This window comes from Schistocerca nitens, chromosome 5, assembly GCF_023898315.1.
Source record: "Schistocerca nitens isolate TAMUIC-IGC-003100 chromosome 5, iqSchNite1.1, whole genome shotgun sequence".
NCBI classification, from domain to species: Eukaryota; Metazoa; Arthropoda; class Insecta; order Orthoptera; family Acrididae; genus Schistocerca; species Schistocerca nitens.
Window position 1 is genome coordinate 692,229,165 of NC_064618.1, and position 14,000 is coordinate 692,243,164.

Consider the following 14,000-nt stretch of genomic DNA (forward strand, 5'->3'; position numbering starts at 1 on the left):
AGTTGCTCCCACACTCCAACCTGGCAACTCTGTACGCAGGTAGCATGACGGCTCGACCGTAGATATGAGGTCAACGGGGCTGATGTTCGTGGACCTACCCTGTCAGTCCTTAAACGACAGCATCTTGCTAACATCTACGGAGAATCGCAGTTTTCCTTTGTGTACTTCAAGTTAGTCATCGGAGCGAAAAATATGACCAAGTCACATTTTGCAGCCTATATTTATTGAACTTTCTCACATACATTTAACCAGTAATGACTGTAAATTCAAACTTTACAAAAGAGCAACTGAAGAATGGGATGGCGGTGCCGTAATAAAAATTTGCGGTTTTCTGTTAAATTATATACTGTATGCAACGAAAATTTATTTTCGCGTTTGGAAGACACGACCACACACTAGTTCCAGAACATGTGTTAAACATAATATTATCGAATTCTATTAAAACAAAAGGCTAAGCTTTGGCTGAAAAACCGTCAAAGCTTATACGCAAAAATGTAGATGACAAGGTAGATGACTATCTGAAACCTGTGAACACGTTAACGAGGAAAGATGTAAGGTATATACTCAACAGTATTAGTCACGCTTGTTTGAAGAGTATGCCGAAACTGTCAAAATCCGCGATGAAAATTCAGATTGCCTTATCGCAGATGGAAGTGGCGACAATAAAGGGCGAAGCCTTTGTACTTAATAATGATACGACAAATGGTCACGTTATTTTTTTCAACCGACTCCGGTCTACAATACCTTTGTCAGCAGGAAACGCGTTTGGTGGGTGGTACTTCTTCAATAAGCAGCGAAATACTTCCTCTAGTTTTCACGATCCACAGCTACTGTAGAGGTTCGAATACAATAGAATACAGTTGTTCCTAAACTTAGGTTATTCCTTAAGTTAGATAAACATCTTTCATGATACCAAGCTTTGTGTTCATTGCTTCAGACGCGGACCTTAAAAAACTTTAATCTTTTAGATTTCTACAAACATAATTTTTGTACATATTTCACGTCGTGAAAAATACAAACACTTAGTGTGGCTTCGATGTATAAAGAGCAGAACAACTAAAAAGGTCAGTGGCTGGATTATATCTCACAACTTAGTTATTAAAAGCCTCAAGACTTTCACGATGTTTTGCTGACTTTGTCAGCATACAACAACAACACCAAAATCTTACCAAAATTTACCAGTTATTTAACTGAAAATTACTGATGTTTGGGCAGCAGATTGCGCTTCCTAATAGAGAACGACTGACGCTTGTGAAAGCTTTCATTTCGGTTTAAATGCTTTGCGTGAATCTCCTCGCCCAAATATCTTCAAGTTTGTGAAAAGTCTGAAGCATGAAGAAACTGATACCTATGTAAGAATTAACTCTGCAAAAAATGGCCACACCATCAAACGGACTCAAAAAACAGGAAGAGCTAAGCTATCCTACAGTGGAAATTAGGTTTGCTCAGAAGTACTGAAATTAGCAAATTAGAATTTATGAAATATTTTTCATGTAAAGTAGCCGTGAGTGGAACATAAAATAAATGAAATGCAGTTGTTTTCAGGAAATATTGTTATCTAATTTTGTCATAAAATCTTCGTGTTTATGCATAATTTTTCATTTATATCTTGTGTTTAAAGTACTCTTTAAGAATGCTTTAAATAGTGGCGGATGTCGTGCACTTACCCCATTCGTATCTTGAAGCCTTTGTCGAGTTGGTTCACTTGCCCCATTTAGATCTCGAAGCGTCTGCCGAGTTGGTGCAATTGGTCTGACAAGAGCAGTTAAAGTTACCGAGTTCGAGGGTTCCGCACAGGAGGTGCTTTGAGAAGGGTTTCCCGAATTCGAATGTTCCGTTTTCCACAAGCTGGTAGAGTTACCAAGTTCAGGCGAACCGTGCCCTTCCTGTCTGACACAGGGTAGGGGGAACGAGTTTTTCTTCAGCCTGGAGTTTACGGGCAGGCTTTATCTTAATCCTCCTAAATGGATTGTGGTTGGGACGACTAGGCTCATCTCAATGGCAGCAATTTCTGTGACGGCCTGTGTTTCCCAACACTCTCAGGGGAAGTTCCAAAGGTCCTCGCAGGAAGCAGCACCTTCAAAACCGTTGTTAGCGGGCTTGCGGCTACTGAATCTGGTTGGCTGAAAGGCTTTTATGTGAAATAATTTCTTGGGACGCTTTTGAAGTTTGAGAAAGGGGGGATTGGGCAGCCCTCTTCCATGGAGATAGTGTTTTTCATTGTGCAGGTCTATATCAGAGGTTGGTGGTAGACGATCTTTCGTAATCAACTAAGTTACTTAGTGCAGTACGTAAAACTGGAGAAAATTCAAAACTCTGCTTAGTTCTTTCCTGTTTTTCTCGGCGAGTGTCGTGGAATTGTGAACGTGGACTCGTTCCGTAAAAGAACGCCTCGGAGCAGAGCGGAAGACGTCAGCTGGCTGGAAGTGGTACTGGATAAAAGTGGCAGACTTCGCTGGGTTACCTGATGCCAATAAATTTCATTCGATTTGAGTATGGTGTTTCCAGTGTTTTTTAACTTTCTTCCTGTTCTGTTGTTCAGATAATTATCAACGGCAGTTGCTCATTGTCGTTTGAAGGTAGCGTAAATGTCAGCGGTGAGCATATTCCAGTCCAGTGGTCAGACCTCGTAATCTTTCCTGAACGTAGTCAGGTAGCTGCAGGTCTTTTAATTATTGACTTTTGAATTGTATCGCGGGCCACAGTGAGGCTGGCGACCACTATTTTAACTGATTTCGGTAGAGCAACGAACCAGAGAATTCATCCGGGACCGCTAGTAAACGATTCCGTTTAAATCCACGGAGCAGTGCGTCTCGTGATTCGTCCCACACGCGGCACACCGCCAAGAGTGCGAAGATTAAGACCGCGACCGCGACGCCACGGAAGCTCCGAAGAACGGACGAAAGGCAAGTTTCAAACTACACTTGAAGAAAAAAGACAGCCTGTAAAGCTGGCGAAATGCAGTGTAAAGTGTTAACACTAACTCGTCTGTAAACTCGAATATATTATGAACGAAGTTTTTGTCCATTGTACTGTAACACTGCACCGAAACGCCACAATGCGTAGTCTCAACAGCCAGTCCTTTAATAGTTAACTGAAGGATCTTTCTTTTAATAAACAAATTTAACGATAGGGGCCTGCTACTGGTGCTCGAGCGGTCCATGATTTTGTAGTAAAAGTTCAGATCGTACTACCTTTCGAAGACAGAAGGGAAGGCTTTTCAAAGATTGGAAAGAGGTAAGAAAGAAATATTGGCATGGAAAACGTAGCGGTGCTAAATAGATGGCCGTTGTCGAAAGCCTCTTCGATCTCGTTAGCCGTCTGTAGGTCTTCTTGGCAGCTGAGAAGTCTGAACTAAACATACAAAACATCTCACTGATGGGTGCCTCTTTGCTTGTGCAACCTGAGCTGTGGAGGAAAGTGTGATCTAAGAGCACCCGTGATAGTGTGAAACTTTGCGAATGAGAATGATCTGTAAAGTTAAACGAAAGGGAATTGCACACTGTCTAATATACCTAACATTGCAGCTAAAACTGAGGAGGACAGTCTGAAATTAGTAACAATGCTTTAAGTAACTTCAATCTCTTTACTTTTCTAACTTGCCTACTTTTGAATCTGTTTAACTCCCATAGTTCTGCGATCGCACATCCTTTCTTAATGCGCTGAACGTTCAGCAATACTGGACGTACCCTAATCTGACGAGTGGCGAAAACACGTTTGCACCCAGGAACGTCGTCGAACATGATCGATTTGGTTGTTAAGGTGTAGCGGCGTGCGGAGGGATAATGTTGCATCTGCGAACTGACCTCCAAATATTTGAACACGGTACATTCACAGCGCATCCTTATTGTGAAACCGTAGTCCTTCCGCATGTCCGCCTTTTCAGGGATGCTTTCGGCCCTGACTACATTTTTATGGATGACAATGCACAGCCGAACAGCGCAGGTGCAGGAGCTTTTGGGATGTTGAGGACATTCGGCGAATGGACTGGCCTGCACGTTCCTCCGATTTAAATGCCTTCTGTCACGTGTGGGATGCGTTGGGGAGACACGTTGCAGCACGTTCACATGCACCAACGACAGTCCAGCAATTTTCAACCGCGCTGGTGGACGAGTGGAACGCCCCACCACAAGAACTCCGTACCAACCTTGTGGCCAGCATGGGATCACGTTGCGGAGCATGCATTGCCGTCCGTGGAGATCACATATTCTATTAGGAACCATGTTCCGCCGTTTGTAATGTCCAGGGACTATCATCAATCGCGTTGACTTCAGTGTATTTATGATCTTTGAATAAAAGTATCGTTTCTGTGCTTCTGATTGCGTATTTCGTTCAGTTACCTTCTTTACCTTTCTGTAGTAGTACTTTCTATGTATGGTCCAAGTTTCATAGATTTATGTTCCTTGGCAGTGACACATCAAGCGAAAGTTACTTTCGTTCTTAAGTTTTGTACACCAACGTTTCCTAGGTTTGTTGTCTCCGATTTTTTTATATCTTTACGGTTGTGGATTGGAAATGATGAATTTCGATATTTCTTCAATCCATTGCCAGCCTGCATGTTGTTTCGGCTCTCTAAGAGTCGTTGTTAGCTGCGTAAACGAGAAGCATAAGTGAGAAATCAACCCATGCAGACGACTGTGTTCCGAGGTCATTTATGTAACTGCTGGCGATAAAGTTTGGCGCAGCTCGGTGATAAACCTCTCGCTGCTTCTGAGTCGTAAGGAGAAGCCAGTGTGTTCACTGCGTCGTTAGCATGCCGCTAGTAACTGCCGGTGCTCGTCTCGAGTGTGAGCTTTGTGCTAAGAAAGTAGTAATACCTCAGGAGACGCTCAGTTCAAATTCCGGAAACATTGACGGTTGGTACAGATCCCCCTTTCATTGAACTGGAAGTAAGAGGCTTGACGAAAGGGAAAAGCCGGCCGAAGTGGCCGAGCGGTTCTAGGCGCTACAGTCAGGAACCGCGCGACTGCTACGGTCGCAGGTTCGAATCCTGCCTCGGGCGTGGATGTGTGTGATGTCCTTAGGTTAGTTAGGTTTAAGTAGTTCTAAGTTCTAGGGGACTGATGACCACAGCAGTTAAGTCCCATAGTGCTCAGAGCTATTTGAACCATTTTGAAAGGGAAAAAGAAAGAGGTCCGCGTTCGCCTGAGGAAATAGAGTATCTGAAAGAAGACTTAGAACTTAAGGGAAATAAGGGAGGCCACCGTGAGCACAAAGCGTAGAAACAGTAATTCAGAAACCTGATTTGTATATGAAAGGAGCTGATTGCAAAACCAAATCTGCTCTTAGTAATAAAATAGCTTGTCTTTTTTCCAGGATTGCTCCCGATGAATATATGAATTGGTCATTCGTCGTGTGGCGTTTTTAAATGTACTAAATATGATCAACAGAATGATAACGTACTGACTTATTGCAACAATTGTCTTTACGGATTTCCGTCTCAGAGATCTAAGGAGATCGGTTTTGTCTGCTGGACTAATCACAGCATAGTTTGATGTAGACTCAAGATCTTCCCTTTTTGTACATCACTTCTAATTGTGATGTATAATATATGAACTAAGAAATGAGATACCTACCGTCGTTTTTTGGTGTTCGTTTCACAGTGTATGTTATAGCGCTGTAAGCAACGTGCTCACTTTTGTTTGATATGGTAGTGAGCTAGTAAAGCTGAATGGTTGAAAGACCAGAGGCGACGTTCAGAATTTCTTGCATGTATGGGGATTCAGAGGACCTACGGAAGCGGGCTTTCCTGACGAAAGTGTTCATGTGGTAACGCTTCCGCTGCATGGCGTAGTAAAAGCTGATGGGGAGTTAGATGACTGCCATTGGCCATGCCTCGATGATACGCCGGTTCTTGTCAGGTTACCGAAATTAACTAACGTCGGGCGTAGCCATTACTCTTGTATGGGTAGCTGCCTGGATACGCCAAGTGGTGTTGGCAGCTTTCCCTTCGACTTTACAAAAAATGGGAGGAGACATGGTGGCGTGAAGTTCCTGACCATCGACTTTGCGTCAATGTCCATGATTAAATTGCAAATTTCCCTGCAGTGTAACATGTCCTCACTTCATGAGACAGTGCGGAGAGGATATGCAACACTGTTGACGGTGATCAGAGTATCGGATGGGGATGTTAATCACGGCCGCCCAGTTGGTGCTGTTCGAGAGGAGTAGGCCATGTGCCGCCGCCGGGTTTCATCTTCTCACCACCCAGCAGTTCTCTGAAACATAATACCACACTAAACACATATTACGACACCTGTCTTTATCAGATACATTTAAACCCACAATTCTCACATTTCACCAATTAGGCGGCTGAACCTGCCCTTCGGGTTCTCCAAGCCATTTTTTTAGTTGAAGGACGTTTGCCGACTTCTATTCAGAATGTAGGTAATAACCAAGAAATAGAAACTGCGGTATGTCGATGTGGAGTTAATTTTAATCATGGCAGTAGCTAATTCTCACCGTCGAGCGACATGTTAACAGTCCCGATGTTGCGATCATATTCACTAGCAGCTATTTCCGATTCGGCTTTGTTGACATCAGTAAACCATTTCCGGTGAAAGCCATAATGTTTTCTTTAACAAGGCCTCGGGTGGTTTCAGCTTCTTGCTTATTCACATAAGCTAATTCGCAATGTAATCACGGAATGATGCGCTGCAGTGGTATGGCTTGGGACCTTTGAAACGTACACGTCCGCTTCTCCCTCCCTCTCCACTTCAGTACCACCCTCAACTTCTGTTATCCCAGCATGCTCTCCGTCCTTAATGACCTCGATGTCAGGGACGTTAAAGTCTAATAATTTTTCATTCCATTTTCTGCGTAGTGAACTCCACTTCGTCCGCTAAAGTTAGAACATTTGGCCATAGTTATCGTGTTATCTCCGGTCTCATTCTTTGTGATCAAACAGGCATTCGACAGCATAGTATTACTACTCGTTATCTCGTGACGCACATACTATCATATGTGTTCAAAAATTGAGTGCTATGCCTCGAAAAACTGTCCACCAAAGAGTCCATGGCTAACACATAAGATGCGCGCGCAACTTCGGGGTTTTTCGTGAGTTGAACGCGGAATGGTAGTTTGAGCTACAAGCACGGGACATTCCATTCGGAAATCGTTAGGGAATTCGGTATTCCGAGATCGACAATGTCAAGAGAGTGCCGAGAATGTCATATTTGAGGCATTACCTCTCTCCGTGAACAACGAGATCGCCAACGGCCTTCACTTCACGACCGAGAGCAGCGGCATTTGCGTAAAATTGTCAGAGCAGAAAAAAAGGACTTGAAGGCCCAACTACCGACCGGCCGCGGTGTCATCCTGGGCCCTTGGGCGTCACCGGATGCAGGTACGGAGGAGCATACAGTCAGGTCAGACAACTCTCTCCCGGCGGTTGTCAATATTCGTGACCGGTGCCGCTACTTTTCAGTCAGGTAGCTCCGCAGTTGGCTTCACAAGAACTGAGTCATCCCGCTTTCCAACAGCACTCAGCAGACCCTGCCAGTGACCCACCCAAGTCCTAGCCAATCCTGACAGCGCTTAACTTACGTGACCTGATGGGAACCGGTATTACCACTACGGCAAGACCATTGGCAGCAGACAAACAACACTGAGCGAAATAATCCCAGAAATCAATGTGGGACGTACGACGAAATTATCAGCTAGGATAGTGCGGCTAAATTTGGCATTAGTGGGGTATAGCTGTAGACGAGCGACACGAGTGCCTTTGCCAACAGCACGACACCGCCTTCAGGGCCTCTGCTGTGCTGGGCTGACCATAACGGTTGGACCCTAGAGGAATGGAAAAGCATGGCTTGGTCAGATGACCCCGATTTCAGTTAAGAGTTGATGGCAGGGTTAGAGTGTGGCGCATAATGCTGTGGGCTGAGTTTGCGTGGAATGGACTGGGTCCTCTGATCCAAATGAACCGATCATAGACTGGGGATGGTTATGTCAGGCTACTTAAAGACCAATTTGCAGCCATTTATAGACCTTATGTTCTCATGACAGAGCTCCATATTACCGAGCCGCAGTTGTTCGCGATTGGTTTGAAGAACATTCTGGACAATTCGAGCGACTTGAATTTATTGAACACAGTTCGCGCACAAAACCCTGCACCGACAGCACTTCCCGAGTTATGCCCGACTGTAGAGGCATGCGGCTCAGTATTTCTACAGGGGACATCCCACGGCCTGTCGAGCCCATGCCATGTCGAGATGCTGCACTACGCTGGGCAAAAGGAAATCCGACACGATATTAGCAGGTATTCCGTGACTTTCATTTCCTCAGTGTAAAAGAAATAAACCAGTGACTTGTAATTTTGAGGCCTCCTGTTTTCGTTGTAACATACCGTGGTATGCCTTGTCTTCTCAACTATGTTTCGTCATTCACGCACGATCACTAATCGGACAAATTTATAAAGCGATGCCCCTAGATAGAATAATTTTTCTGAAAATATCTTTGCCATAAAAACAGCGAACGTTTTGCGGAGTTAGTATATCTTCACGCTCACAGTATTCGTATGAGCGACTACCTGACAGCACATTTACGCAGGTCGTTTCTGCAATTATTATTGCGAGTACAGTGATCTTTCCTTCTTTAACGTAGGTACCTGCATCGCAGTACCCTCGTCATCGTAGTACTTCCATCAATAATTTGCACAGCTGAAATATTGTGCAACCTCTTTCCATCGAAACTGTCACACCATTATTCTTCCCTTCAGCAAGAAATTTGTGTAGTCGTAACAGCAAGCCGTCGAAACTCTCCGCGAAGCTTTTCAACGACACTGCAAGCTTGCACCGCAAGGTAGAAACGCGCACAACTTTTAGGTGGAACGTGGCTGCTGTTCCTAGTTTCGTGACCAAGTTTGTTCACGCTACTGCGGGGACTGTAATTTTCTCTTGTCGTTTAAGACTTCCAGACGTTCAAAAACGTTGGGCTGTTGGAATTGTTAGGTAATAGTGAGGCTGTCCGACTACTTCCGAGCTTTTCTTCCCAGATAGTGGGCTCTCCACAAGAGCTTCTGACGTGATAGCGAGTGACCGGCCTGATCGAAGGAACGACCCAAGTTCCCCCGAAGGGTCACCCGCCGTCAGTGTTCGAATGCGGCAGCGTGCGTGCGATAAGATTAGCGTCTCTCTCTCTCTCTGTCTCTCTCTCCTTTCCCTTCCCTTCCCTAGCTACCTCCCCCTCCCACCTCGCGCACGGTCGTGCTGCACGCCACGGCCACTCTGTCGCATGTACTGCGCCCCTCTGCTGGTAGCAGGCGCGCTCTGCGATGCGTCACGCCTCGCGTGACCTCCCGGGCGATCACCTTTCAGCACATTCTTCCCTTCCCACTACTCGTCATAGGTGTGAACCCCTCTATTCAGTTTGTCTGCAGGAGATAAGGATAGTTTAACTCACCATTCAGTGATGGCTATTGTAATCATAAGAGCTATGAAGATGTGGGATAGGAAAAGATGAAACTTTCACGGTCATTCACAGACACAATGTTTTAGTTTCCATGTGGTTGTGGTGGTGCTGGTGATAATCATGATGGTAGTTGCAGCGATGCGGCCACTGAAGTCTGGGGTTCAATCCTCAAACGGTCCTAAGTATCTTTCTATCCTCTCTTTTCACTCAGACGGTAAGAAGTTACGTGACTGTGGAAAAAAGACAAACTCGAATACCGTCCAGTCATACAATTTTGCCCAGCGTAGTGCAGCAGCAGCAGCAGCAACTCGACGTGGGATGGTCTCTACAAATCGTTGCAAGTCCCTTGCACAAATATTGAGCGATGCTGCCTCTATAGCCGTCCATAATTGCAAAAGTGTTGGTGCAGGATTTTGTGCACTTGCTAATCACTCGATTATGTCCCATAAATGTTCAGTAGATAGCATCTTGGCCAGATCTTTCGCTCGAAATGTCAAAAACGTTCTTCAGATCGATCACAAACAGTTCTGGCCTGGTGACATGGCGCATTGTCATCCATAAAAATTCAAACGTTCTTTGGGAACATGATATCCATAAATGGCTGCTAATGGTCTCCAAGTAACTGAATATAACAGAGGACCCAGTCCATTCCATGTAGACATAGCCCACACCTTTATGGAGCTGCCACCAGCTTCCACAGCACCTTGTTGACAACCTGAGTCTATGGCTTTGTGGGATCTGCGCCACACTGGAACCCAACCCTTAGCTTTACTAACAGAAATCGGCACTCTTCTGACCAGACCACGGTGTTTTCCAGCAGTGTAGGGTCCATCGATAAGGTCACGAGCTCAGGCGAGAGGCTGCAAGCGATATCGTGATATTGCCAAAGGCACTCGCATCGGTCGTCTGCTGCCATAGTTCATTAACACTAAATTCCGCCGTAGGGTTCTAACGGATCGTTCGACGTACGTCCTACTTCGATTTCTGTGACTATTTCACGCAGTGTTGCTTGTCTGTTAGCAAAGTCAACTCTACGCAAACGTTGCTGCTCTCGGTCGTTAAGTGCAGGCCGTCGGGCACTGCGCTATCCATGGTGGGAGGTAATACTTGAAATTTGGATTTCTCAGAGCAATCTTGAGACTGTGGATCTCGGAATATTGAATTCCTTAAAGTTTTCTGAAATGGAATGTCTCATGTATCTAGCTTCAACTAACGTTCTGCGTTCAAAGCCTTTTAAGTCCCGCGTAGGGCCATAATTACGTGGGACACTTCCTCACATTAGTCACCTGAGTGCAAATGACAGCTCCGTCAGTGCACTGCCCTTTTATACCTTGTGTACGCGATACTACTGCCATCTGTATACGTGTATATAGCTATCCCATGACTTTTGTCACCTCAGTGTACAATCATTTTCTCGTTTATTCACAACACTGCTTTTCTCGAAGACGGTCAACTATAAATGCATTCCAAAGCTGCAGTCGCATATGAAAACGCAGATGACTTACTGGACTCCTGGCGGAAGCAGTAGTGAGCAGCTGGCCCCCATGATGCGCATACTCTACCTTAACAATTTACGGTGAGAAGGCTTTGCACACCGATTTGTCGCTTTTTTTTCATTAAGGTCCATTTCCTTCTTACAAATAATGGACCGTATTACAATAGTACAATATTAGTTTCCAGTTAATCTTACTTATAACAACGGTCTCAGTTATTTAATTGTCTTTAAATTTTACATTTACGTACGTTGCTAATACCGGCCTACTTAGCCTTGTGGGCTAATCGAGACAGGTTAGCGTCCCTAGGGGCGAGGGCCTTAGCCGGCTGCTACCCCGATAGACACTGCTGTAAGCTTTTTATTTCCTTTTTAATTTACAACTATTAACTACTAGTCTATTTCTACTGTTGCGGCGCTTCTACTTCTGCTGTACTGATCTACTGTTGTACTTCTACTCGCGCCGATTCTACACCTACATCTAGATCTATCTCAATTGGTAAATAGATAGGAGACCTCCATAAGTTGCCGGCAAGACCTCTCCAGATCTCCGGAACCTTCCAAGACACATCGTGGTGCCGTGGTGGCGAGCGTACCCAGGCGGCCAGCCCGCTCAATGGTAGTCTGCCCGACATCTCACTACCCACTCCTATCCCCCCCTCCTACCCACTCCCCCCCCCCCCCCCCCGCCGCCGCTTTGCAGGGGAAGGAATGGCCACATCGCATCTCCATCTTCGTTGTCTTGTCTGGTGGCGCCGGGTAGCTTGGTGACCGTATCTTACCCGGCGCTTATTGACCATCATCTGTTTACATACTGCGTGTATACTATATCTGGCAGTTTATTTCCTTATGTGTCGAGTATTTGAGTTTGTTCAAGGTTTTGCAGTACCTCTTTCACTTCTGTTGTTGTTAGTTGATTTCTTAGGTCGTCGACTTGTGCCGCAAGAGAGGGACAGCAAAAAACTGCGTGTTCAGGAGTTCCTGGACTAATCCCACAGTCGCACTCCCCTGAGGCTCTTTTCCCTATCGTGTGTAGATACGATGCATAGGGAACATGTTCAGTGAGGAAGTGTACCATTCCTCTACGTGGTGTTCGGTGTCTTATTTTTAGTCTATTCCTTTGACTCGGTTTTCAAAAAATGGTTCAAATGGCTCTGAGCACTATGGGACTTAACATCTGAGGTCATCAGTCCCCTAGAACTTAGAACTACTTAAACCTAACTAACCTAAAGACATCACATACATCCATGCCCGAGGCAGGATTCGAACCTGTGACCGTAGCGGTCGCGCGGTTCCAGACTGAAGCGCCGAGAATCACTCGGCCACACCGGCCGGCGACTCGGTATTATTGCGTATAGTCTTCTCTCAGTATTGTGTTCCTCCCACTGTTTTTGGCAGATGTTAATTATATCCTCTCTAATATCTCTTATATTGCCTAAATATGTACCCATAATTTTTCTTTTTTTCCCACATCTCTTTTTCTTTGGCCAACAATTTGCAGCACGTTCTTTGATGACAAGATCCAGTGGCCGAATCCTCTCTAGAAGCAAAATGGGCAATGAATTTCTGACCAGTGTTTGGCCTGCTCTAAGGAAGAACCACAGATTTCGTTCGCCAGTTTTGTACTGGCTTTGAGAAGTGGCCCATCGCTTTTCACCATAAGCGAACAAGCAATCGGAGCAGTAGGTGAAGCATATGGGCCTGTACCAAAACAGCGGAGACGATCTCATTTACGGCCAGCGTTCTCTAGGGTGATAAATAGCCTTCTTATCGATGTGGCAAAAGGAAAACAATAATTGGCGAATGCTATGCAAATCTTGTGGGCCAAGGTGTGTTTGAAATGGGAGAATTGAATGAACTGACCTACGAATTATTGCCACGTCCTTTCTCAGTTTGGAATTTGACACTCTGATTTCCAAGTAGATCATATCAAATTGTTTTTATAATTATGAAGAGCCGTGGACAAAATTTTCGTACAGTTTCGGAGTTCAGGTATTTCCTCAGTGGGTTTTCTGCTCAAAATACAATTTGCTGCTAAATTAGGAAACTCAGAAAAGGAAAGGTGATCTGGGTGGTTAGGAGGACTTTGCCACTTACATATTTGGTTGCAGAGAATGTGTTTGGAAGTAGCTGCCGAAATCACTTGCGAAAAACTTTGTTTTGTTATGTCGAATTATTTACAAGATGCTATTTTGTCGAAAACTGACATGTTGAGATAGTGACTGTATACAAAATACAGGTTTATTCTTGCAGAGAAGATAACAGCAAGCAGCCACTTTCAGTAGTATTATTTATTCACATAAATAGCACCGTTGCCGGTTTCGAACTGAGGGGCTCATCAACAGACGGCTGTTCACATTAAGATACAAACCTGCAGTTGTTTTCAGTAGTTTTTCTTGGGGTGGTGCTGCCGTCGAAAACCACACGTCATTACGTTGCAATACCGAGTATTTGTGTTCATGCAGTAATGAAGACTATATGAAGCACTTTTTTTGATATATATATTTGTAAGCACATAATGTAAAGCAACACACACACACACACACACACACACACACACACACACACACAGTCACGCACGCTCATCAGCTAAGGAATTTTCACTCCAGGGGCAGTAAAAATTGAATACTAATATAAACAACAAGAAAACTGGATCTTAATGTGAAAAGCCGCCTGATGACGAACCTCTCAGTTTGAAACTGGTAACGGCGCTATTAAAAAGAGGGTGGTATCTGTTTTCTTCTCTGCAAGAATCGACGTATTTATTTACAAGATACTGGAGCACCACATGGTAATCTCTGACTCCTGACACACAAAATATTCAGCAGCACTTTCGAATCTATTTTTAATTACTTGAATCATTATGTTCCGTAATTCCACTCCTTAGACTTTAATTGGAATTGAAACCATTCAAATATTATAGAATTGAAATACGGAATATATCGTAACTACCAACTGTTCTCTAGCGTCCGGTGTCAGGTGCTTTGCTGAATTGATCTATTCGTCACAAACAGGAAAAGCGACTTATTTCACGGCTCGTTGTAATATTTTTTGTTTTTTAAGCGAAGTAATGATGGTAGCTTCTATACTTCGGAGC

General features: G+C 44.6%; 1 protein-coding gene across 3 annotated transcripts in view; it reads left to right on the forward strand.

Annotated features, from left to right (window-relative positions):
* Nucleotides 1–14,000, forward strand: part of LOC126259161 (uncharacterized) — a 659,794-nt gene that overhangs the window by 19,880 nt on the left and 625,914 nt on the right. The gene's annotated exons all lie outside the window — the stretch shown is intronic.